The sequence below is a fragment of the Pelobates fuscus genome, chromosome 13 (assembly GCF_036172605.1).
Source record: "Pelobates fuscus isolate aPelFus1 chromosome 13, aPelFus1.pri, whole genome shotgun sequence".
In the NCBI taxonomy this organism is placed as follows: domain Eukaryota; kingdom Metazoa; phylum Chordata; class Amphibia; order Anura; family Pelobatidae; genus Pelobates; species Pelobates fuscus.
The window spans coordinates 37,338,105-37,348,680 of NC_086329.1; positions in this window are offsets into that span (position 1 = coordinate 37,338,105).

Consider the following 10,576-nt stretch of genomic DNA (forward strand, 5'->3'; position numbering starts at 1 on the left):
GCAGTCACTGTCAGTGTATTTGGCACTAGTCAATCAGGTCCCCAGGCATTCACTGTCAATGTATTTGGCACTATTCAATCAGGTCCCCAGGCAGTCACTGTCAGTGTATTTGGCACTAGGCAATCAGGTCCCCAGGCAGTCACTGTCAGTGTATTTGGCACTAGGCAATCAGGTCCCCAGGCAGTCACTGTCAGTGTATTTGGCACTAGGCAATCAGGTCCCCAGGCAGTCACTGTCAGTGTATTTGGCACTAGTCAATCAGGTCCCCAGGCAGTCACTGTCAGTGTATTTGGCACTAGTCAATCAGGTCCCCAGGCAGTCACTGTCAGTGTATTTGGCACTAGTCAATCAGGTCCCCCTGGCAGTTAATGTCAGTGTATTTGGCACTAGTCAATCAGATCCCCAGTCAGTCAGTGTATTTGGCACTAGTCAATCAGGTCCCCAGGCAGTCACTGTCAGTGTATTTGGTACTAGTCAATCAGGTCCCCAGGCAGTCACTGTCAGTGTATTTGGCAATAGTTAATCAGATCCTCAGGCAGTCACTGTCAGTGTATTTGGCACTAGTCAATCAGGTCCCCCTGGCAGTTAATGTCAGTGTATTTGGCACTAGTCAATCAGATCCCCAGTCAGTCAGTGTATTTGGCACTAGTCAATCAGGTCCCCAGGCAGTCACTGTCAGTGTATTTGGTACTAGTCAATCAGGTCCCCAGGCAGTCAGTCAGTGTATTTGGCACTAGTCAATCAGGTCCCCAGACAGTCACTGTCAGTGTATTTGGCACTAGTCAATCAGGTCCCCAGGCAGTCACTGTCAATGTATTTGGCACTAGTCAATCAGGTCCCCAGGCAGTCAGTGTCAGTGTATTAGGCACCAGTCAATCAGGTCCCCAGGCAGTCACTGTCAGTGTATTAGGCACTAGACAATCAGGTCCCCAGGCAGTCACTGTCAGTGTATATGGCACTAGTCAATAAGGTCCCCAGGCAGTCACTGTCAGTGTATTTGGCACTAGTCAATCAGGTCCCCAGGCAGTCACTGTCAGTGTATTAGGCACCAGTCAATCAGGTCCCCAGGCAGTCACTGCCAGTGTATTAGGCACTAGTCAATCAGGTCCCCAGGCAGTCACTGTCAGTGTATATGGCACTAGTCAATAAGGTCCCCAGGCAGTCACTGTCAGTGTATTTGGCACTAGGCAATCAGGTCCCCAGGCAGTCACTGTCAGTGTATTTGGCACTAGTCAATCAAGTCCCCAGGCAGTCACTGTCAGTGTATTTGGCACTAGTCAATCAAGAAAAAAGTAAGTTGAATACCCAAACTGGGAAGCAACTTTTGGTGTGTCCTGGGGCGACCAGATTAGGGGTTAACCCTTACAAAATTGTATAAGTAGAAAAGCAGACCTAGTGGGTCAGAGAGAGTAGGGCGCCCCCTAGTGAATATCCATACATCTGTACAAGAAGTAAAATATAACTTTTAATAGTTAATGCATAAAATGCTTGAGGTAAGGACGCAGATGCAAAAAAAAAAAAGAAAGAAAATGAAAACACAATACACAAAATAATGAAAACAAAATAAAGAAAAATTAGATCGGGAGGATATCAATAAATGTGAGAGCGTGCTGGATGGGGATAGTATAACCTAAGGTGATAACCTACAAGTTACTATACGAATGAACGCCCCCCAAACTGCTGTATATCTCACAGGTACACTGTAAACTCTTAGTTGACTCGTGCTATGGACCCTCCGTATACTCCCCACTAACAGTATCCAACACGGAATCTGATGGGGTAGAGAGAATGGCAAACTATAATGTGCCCATAAAGGAGGGAAAAGAGGCAACGAGAAAATAACATGAGAAGTAAGTGTATCATATGAATGAGAACTGTTCTGGATGATACTAGTGTATCTAAAAACGATACAGTTATAGGAGCAATGCCTCTGGGGTTGAGGGAGCGAACTCAGCGAGGAGAGAGCAGCCACTGATAACCAGACAGTGCTACAAGGTACTAGCTAACAACTGTGCAGTGGTGTCTTTGAAAAAAATCCTTCCTCTACACCCACCAAACGTGCCCCCATCATCACCCCTCTTAAATAAAAATGATACAATTGTAGGAACCGGCTGTGAGGACAAAACTCGGTGTTCACCTACAATTGTATCATTGCTCCTATAACAGTTACAGTTAACAGATACAGTTATAGGAGCAATGATACAATTGTAGGTGAACACCGAGTTTTGTCCTCACAGCCGGTTCCTACAATTGTATCACCACTACAATTGTATCACCACTAGGTCTGCTTTTCTACTTATACAATTTTGTAAGGGTTAACCCCTAATCTGGTCGCCCCAGGACACACCAAAAGTTGCTTCCCAGTTTGGGTATTCAACTTACTTTTTTCTTTTTATTGCTTACAAGGTTTCAATACCTACCCGTGTCCTACAGTATAATCCATATCCTGGTGTGTGTGGTTCTCACAAATAATGGCTAACTTCTTAAACCAACTTAAAGATCCAAACCAATGGTGCCTTGACGCCGAAAATGTCTTTACAGATAAAGAGAGTGTTTTTCTTTCCCAGGATACCAGTATCGAATCTAAATTCAGACTTGTTTCCAATGCCTGTAAACAGCAAATTAGACTGGGCTGGGAAATTTCCTCTATCCACAACTACCTTAATAAGTCTATGATTCCCAGAGGTCTTCGAATCCAAGTCATGCCCAATATGCAAATGGAGGATACTGCCCTCCTAAAGGAATGGGAGGATGCAGCTAATCTATGCTCCCGCACCTTTATGAACATTATCTGTAGATTTGAGAGCCAAAGGTTGGAACTTATAAATAATAATGTTAAAGAAGCAGTTGAGGCTGTACAAAAACATAAAGATGATCCAACTTTTGACTCACAAGAACTGAAACTCCAGCATAATCTGAACAAGTACAAAGATACTATTAAAAATCGGAAGCATAAAAAGTTCATAAGGGATAATTCAGATTATAAAAATGGTAGAGTCTATAGAAAATTTAACAGAAAAAACGTACGTACAGACTCAGACCAGTACTCAACATCAGAGTACGAGACCTCTGATACAGACACTGAAAGCTCAAACACTAGTTCTACACCCTCAAGTGTCACTCAAACAAGAGGCATACTGAAAAAAGGGGTGGCTTTTTTAGGCCAAAACCCCCGAGAGGGGGAACCCCAAGCACAGTACAGGCAAACGCGGTACAGGGGGAGGTCACGCAAACGTTATTAAACGCCAGTAATAAAGTCATCAACTTCTCAGATGAGGCACTTACTGAAACCCAGGTCCAGGTTCTCGTAAAGGGGTTATCCTTTGTCCCAGTCCCTCTATTCAACAAGTTTGAATGGATAAAGGATATCCACCTTTTTGGACGGAGACTGGCCCTCCATAAATTCTTCCTCATTGAGAAAGAGAAAAAAGCCAGAGACCTGGGTTTTAATATGAGGGAATATCAATGCCTCCAAGACCTAGTAACCTTACTAGATGAGAATGATGGCCCTGAGTTGCTACCTTACACCGACCTACGAACTAAGAGTAAATTTACCCCGAATATCAGGGATTACAAGAACATTGATATGTTCGTAGAGTCGACCTGCCAAATGATACAAGACCTAAGGTTGGATAATCTTCAAATTCGACCACACAGCAACCTTTCAAGGAGGGAATGGCAAGCCCTCTGTGAACTACAGGCAAATGATGACATAGTCATCAAGCCGGCAGACAAGGGGGGGAATATCGTGGTACAGAATAAAACACAATATGTACAAATGGCCCTAAATATACTTAAGGACAGTACCACCTATAAACACCTACCCTCAGATCCCTCAACCAAATTTCTACTAATACTTAAAAAGCTCCTGGATAAGGCCTTTGATGATGGAATCCTGGGAAAAGATGAATATTCGTATATATACGTAAAGTGCCCCACTGTGTCCACGTTTTACTGTCTACCAAAAGTGCATAAACAGTATGACGTTCTATCTGCTAGACCTATAGTGTCGGGGTCTAACAACCTTACATGCAAAGCCAGTGTCTACATAGACAAGATTCTTCGTCCCTTTGTTGAAAAATTACCCTCCTATCTCAGGGACACCAAGGATACTCTAAAATGTCTAGCTTCCATCAACCTCCCTGAGAATGCTATTTTATGCAGCTTGGACGTAGAGGCACTCTCTTCATCTATTCCCCACTCCTTAGGGTTAAAACGCACCAAGCATTACTTGGAAACACGTGGTCCTAGACATCAGGGCCACACCTCCTTTGTAATAGACTTACTACAGTTTGTCTTGACCCACAACTTTTTCTTGTTTAATGGACAGTACTACCACCAGGTGCAGGGAACAGCTATGGGGACATCTTGTGCCCCATCGTATGCCAACCTGCACCTGGGCTGGTGGGAGGAGTACGTGGTCTTCAGCAACTCAAACATTGAATACACTAAATTCATCTTTATGTGGAAACGCTATATAGATGACGTACTAGTGGTATGGACTGGCACGAGGGATCTTTTTTTGACCTTCGTAGAGACCTAGAACTCCAATGACCTTAACTTGAAGTTTACAATGGAGATAGGGGGGTCGTCCTTGAACTTCCTTGACTGCACGTTCACGACCACATCAAAACAAACCATTGAGACGACTTTATTCAGGAAACCCACCTCAACTAACACTATGTTGAGGTGGGAGAGCTATCACCCCACCACACTGAAGAGAGGCATCCCCGTGGGACAGTACCTCCGACTCAGGAGAAACTGTTCCAACGTGGAGGAATTTACCATCCAAGCCAAACTCCTTAAACACAGATTCAAAGAGAGGGGCTATCCCAACCGCTGTCTAAAGCAAGCGTATCAGAGGGCTCTACATAGTGATAGATCGGAACTCCTCAGCGACAAACTGACACTTGCCACACAAACGCCTATTCGCTGCATCGCAAGTTTTGATTCAGGTTGGAACCAGGCCAAGAAGATACTAGGCAGGTTCTGGCCACTCATATCACAGGACCCCCACTTTAAGGGGATAGTCACCCCCTACGTATCTCTAACAGCACGTAGAGGTAGAAATCTAAAAGAGACACTAGTGCCTAGCCATTTATCCTCCAAGAAATCTGGTCACAACTGGCTTTCTTTACAGGGTACTTACAAGTGTGGCAAATGCGTCGCATGCAGCCACATTTGCAAAGACTCTAAACAACTTATGGACTCAAGCAATCAGGTGGTCTGCAATGTTAAACAATTCTTTAATTGCAGTACCAAAGGCATAGTTTACCTCCTGATTTGTGAATGTGGCCTAAAATATGTGGGCAAAATAATCCGCCCATTTAAAAGGCGAATCATGGAGCATGTACACTCCGTGAGAAACCTGAGGGATACACCTGTGGCGAGACACATCAGGAACCAACACTCCGGAGACCCTAAGGGTGTTAGGTTTGCTGGAATTGAGCGAGTGACTTTAGGTCATAGAGGTGGTGACTTGGATAACACTCTACTAAAAAGAGAGTGTTATTGGATCTACAGGTTTAAAACCCTGGCCCCCAATGGTTTGAACGAGGGATTCACATTCACTCCCTTTATTGAGAAATAAACACATCAGGATTCTATTAACACAAATGATTATATCACACATGTACATAATTTCTTTAGGGACTGTATATACTTTCGTTTTATTTCATCTATTCATTTATTTGTTTATTATTATTATTTTTTCATTTTTTATTGCAACACGTTTATTTATTTATTTTGTTTTACTTTACACTTCATCCACTTTCATTTATTTTTATTCTATTTATTTATTTTTATTATTATTTTTATTTACTTTTATTTATTAATATATATTTTTATTCATTTCTATTTTCATTCTTATTTATTATTTATTTTCACATTCAATTTAATTTATTACACTTACACTTTATTTTTCTACTGTCACTTCTTTCATCATTGTTTCATGTTCTTTTTCATGTTCTTTTTCATGTTTATTTATTTATATTATTTATGTTTCACTAACGGGAACCCCATATTCATGTAAATAACCCATTGTGCACCAGACCCCCTTAGTGTTTTCGGACTTACCCTCCCGGGATTGGGTCCCACGATTGTCATTCCATGTATCTGAAGTAGTCTCCCCTCACTAGAGGACCTGGTTGATTGGAGGCTCATCTTAGGCCCCCGAAACCCGTATTTTTTCGGGTTAGCACTCTCATATTGATTAAATTTAATATTTGGTCACTTGTTATACAGGCACTGTTCAACATGAGCAGCCTCCTCTGTATATATAAAAGGATTCTTCACATCCATGGATGTCATACTGGTCACGGGCACTGAAGGGGTTAATGGTTCCGTTGATTGCCAGCAACATCACCCAATCAGCTCCTGACACGCTATCAAGGGGCGTCATTGGTCCGTTCCCGGCGAATCTGGGCGCAACAATGTGAATCACGCCCATAGCTTGGATTTAGCTTTCATGGGTATATAAGGGGCTCCCGTTACTCATTTCTTGTTTAGCCTCAGAAGAAGGCGCTTGTGTTGGCGCCGAAACACGTGTCAGGCAGGCAGTTAGGGAGGATATGACATGAGTCTGTTCGCATGGAGAATTAGTCAGCAAGCTGAGCAATTCGATATAGTTCCTCTATAGAGATACAGAGTTTTCTTCTTAACTCAGAGGGGTGGCTTCAAGGGGACAGACTTGGTGTATTAAGCAAGAGTTGCACAAGGGGACAGAATTGTTGTATTGATTGAGCGTTGAATCCTAAGGTCCAGCAGGTTGGCTAGTATAGACCTGGTTCACTGTAGCTCTGCATCCCAGTTACTGAGCGCTCTTTTGAACACCGAGTTTTGTCCTCACAGCCGGTTCCTACAATTGTATCATTTTTATTTAAGAGGGGTGATGATGGGGGCACGTTTGGTGGGTGTAGAGGAAGGATTTTTTTCAAAGACACCACTGCACAGTTGTTAGCTAGTACCTTGTAGCACTGTCTGGTTATCAGTGGCTGCTCTCTCCTCGCTGAGTTCGCTCCCTCAACCCCAGAGGCATTGCTCCTATAACTGTATCGTTTTTAGATACACTAGTATCATCCAGAACAGTTCTCATTCATATGATACACTTACTTCTCATGTTATTTTCTCGTTGCCTCTTTTCCCTCCTTTATGGGCACATTATAGTTTGCCATTCTCTCTACCCCATCAGATTCCGTGTTGGATACTGTTAGTGGGGAGTATACGGAGGGTCCATAGCACGAGTCAACTAAGAGTTTACAGTGTACCTGTGAGATATACAGCAGTTTGGGGGGCGTTCATTCGTATAGTAACTTGTAGGTTATCACCTTAGGTTATACTATCCCCATCCAGCACGCTCTCACATTTATTGATATCCTCCCGATCTAATTTTTCTTTATTTTGTTTTCATTATTTTGTGTATTGTGTTTTCATTTTCTTTCTTTTTTGTTTTGCATCTGGGTCCTTACCTCAAGCATTTTATGCATTAACTATTAAAAGTTATATTTTACTTCTTGTACATATGTATGGATATTCACTAGGGGGCGCCCTACTCTCTCTGACCCACTAGGTCTGCTTTTCTACTAGTCAATCAAGTCCCCAGGCAGTCACTGTCGGTGTATATGGCACTAGTTAACCATGCAGGAGCCCTGGCAGTCACCTGTAAAGGTTTTTTGGTATTATGTTCAGGAACGGTGAGAATAAAATTGTGTAAACTTGCACAAGTGTATGTTGTATTTATTTATCCTTTACAACAATATGGGGGGAATAAAATGTTCTACAAAGTATACTGTACGCATTACCTTACTTTCCAGTATCGCAGACAGTCTGAAATATAAGGAGTAAGTAGTTCTGGTTTACCTAGTGTAACACACAGAGGAGAGGGAGTCTGACTAACACTGGGCCGTGGATTGGGATTCACTAAAACTGGCAAAGAGAACACTCTACAGTTGTGTGCAAATACCAGGAGCTGACCTGTGATAATGGCTCAAATATGGTGGTTTTAAGAAGAGCAATATAACAACATCAACATATGTACTGTGCCTTTAAAAAATGGGAAAATAAAAATAGAGAATAAAAGCAAATAAAATAATATTAAGAATAAAAAAGGAAGGAATAAAAGGAGAAAAATAATACTGATGAAAATGATAAAACCACCATATTTGAGCCATTATCACAGGTCAGCTCCTGGTATTTGCACACAACTTCAGAGTGTTCTCTTTGCCGGTCTGAAATATTAGAATGGCAGAAATACATTTTTGTCACATAAAATAGGAAGTTGTGTGTCTGAAAGCATGCAATATCTGTACAGTATATATGGCATAGCAGCTGCTAAAATGGCCTTTCTGGGCCTTGAGCTGTTATATAGAAAGGGCTATGGGTGCGTTTGAAACACAAATATTACAGCTGAAGTGAACAAGAATTGATTTGTGGATCTCATTTTCTTATTTTTGACCCGTGAGTCACCAGGAGCAAGAGTACAGCTATTACTGAAAAGTGATTGCTGGAGATGACTTTCAAGAATGATACAAGGAAGGATTTAGTTACTTTAATTCCAGATTTAATGCAGAAGTGGCTTTATTTTGTAAGACTGGGTATGATGGCATTCATTTAGTTTTCTTTAAAGAGACAATCCACTGAAAAAAGGAAAAATCACTATTTAGTAGATATGCCACATTTAATCATGCATTTTTTTCATTAGGGGTATATATAAAAACAGTTTGCAAAGCTGCAGATCTCATCGAAGTGGTTTGGGTGCAGTGCCCCGTCCCCTTAACCCTGCAATTGTAATTATTGCAGTTATTGATAAACTGCAATAATTACCTTTCAGGGCAAAATCTACCTCTAGAGTCTTACTACCAGACAGCCACTAGAGGCGCTTCCAGGTCTTTAGTGGACTTTTGGGCTTTGCATGAGGACACCTAGCATCAACTATAACCTTGTAGTTATGCATTGATTCAATACATTCCTATGGGGTAGTCCTAATGCGCCCCCCCCCACGGTCTGGCGTAGATGGAGCCTGACCCATCGCTAAGGGACATTGGTGCTGAAAGGTGCCAGGGTATTTATATCGTCAGACATTTTGTGCTATGATAGAAATTAAAAGTGTATATTCTGAAGTCACTCTGAACAGACCAGAATCCATTTTGTTATTCTCAAGTTAACAAAGAGACACAAAATTTCTATCCTTTCTGTTACACTAACCTTAGCTTGAACCTAAAGGAATGCGTTGTATATACAAACCCAGTGATACAATGAAAGCAGGGGGATGAATATAAGACTGTCTAGGTGTAATGGAATAGAATAAATTCTAAACCCAGACATAGGTGACAGAGAAGATTAAATAATGTATTTTTACTTTCTATATCTAACAGATTCCCATTGTATTGAAGGGGTCAGAAATAGTATTAAGAACTGTCATATTAGAAATTACAGCAGAATTTGGAGACACATAGTCTGGACAAAACTTAAAGAAACCGTTTGATCTGACGAGTAAACTAAAGTTATAGCAACTATAAAGATAACGAAAATGACATCAAAATAGGTATGTTTAGTGGGATAAGACTGCCCTCTATAGTCCAAATACTAAAATGGTTATCTAGAAGGGAACCACACCCCAAGTGCTTCTATTGGTTTATTAGCCACTGACGAACAGAGAATCTGTTCCTTTAAAAGTTAAGACAAAGGGAAGAGAGAATCAAGGAGATCAAGGCAGATACAAGGAGGTATGCATTAATCAAGAAAATCAAGAGCAGAGAAAGCAGTCGGGGCAAAAGAGTCGGAAGCAGGCTAAGAAAGAAAAGACAGAGAAACATTCCTTGACACTTAGCTACCTGAGAACATCTGGCGAGAATATCTATTTAACTGGTAAATATACTGGTTTCATTTAATTAATTTAATTAATTAACATTTTCTAATAGCATGATATATGACTGGATAAATCACGATCAGATTTCGATATTCAGAAATCTTAGTTATTAAATAATATATATGGTTATAGCATCCCAATCTGCAGATGGGATTAATATTAATTATATATATTAATGTAATTATTATCACATGTTAGCACATCGTGATATTTATCCAGCTGTATTGATTTGCTATAAAATAAGATTAAATATCTGTTTAGGCAAATTATTAAAATATCAGCTTTTAGAATTTGGTAGATTTCTCATTGGATGGATCCAGGAAATGACTAATGACTGGTTTAAATATTATTTTATTTAAAATTACATAAGAATATATCTTAAATGCCTAGAAAAGGTCTAGCCAGCATTGAAAGGGTTATTCTAACTGTCAGCTAAAGTTTTTTTACGACCTTAGGCTGCATTCTGTTCTCTCTGTGTGAAACTTTCACATTCTTTCTCTGTGAAAGGCAGTCGTAAATCTTGTCTTAGTCATTAGTAGATGTTTTATATTACCATATTGTATTGCATACTCATGTTATACTGAATTTCCATTGATTATTATCATGCATGTTACTTATTATTATTATTTGAATATAAAAATAAACGGTATCTATTTTTATAACAAATTGTGATTCTTTATATGGAATACATTTCACTTAAATGATAACGTT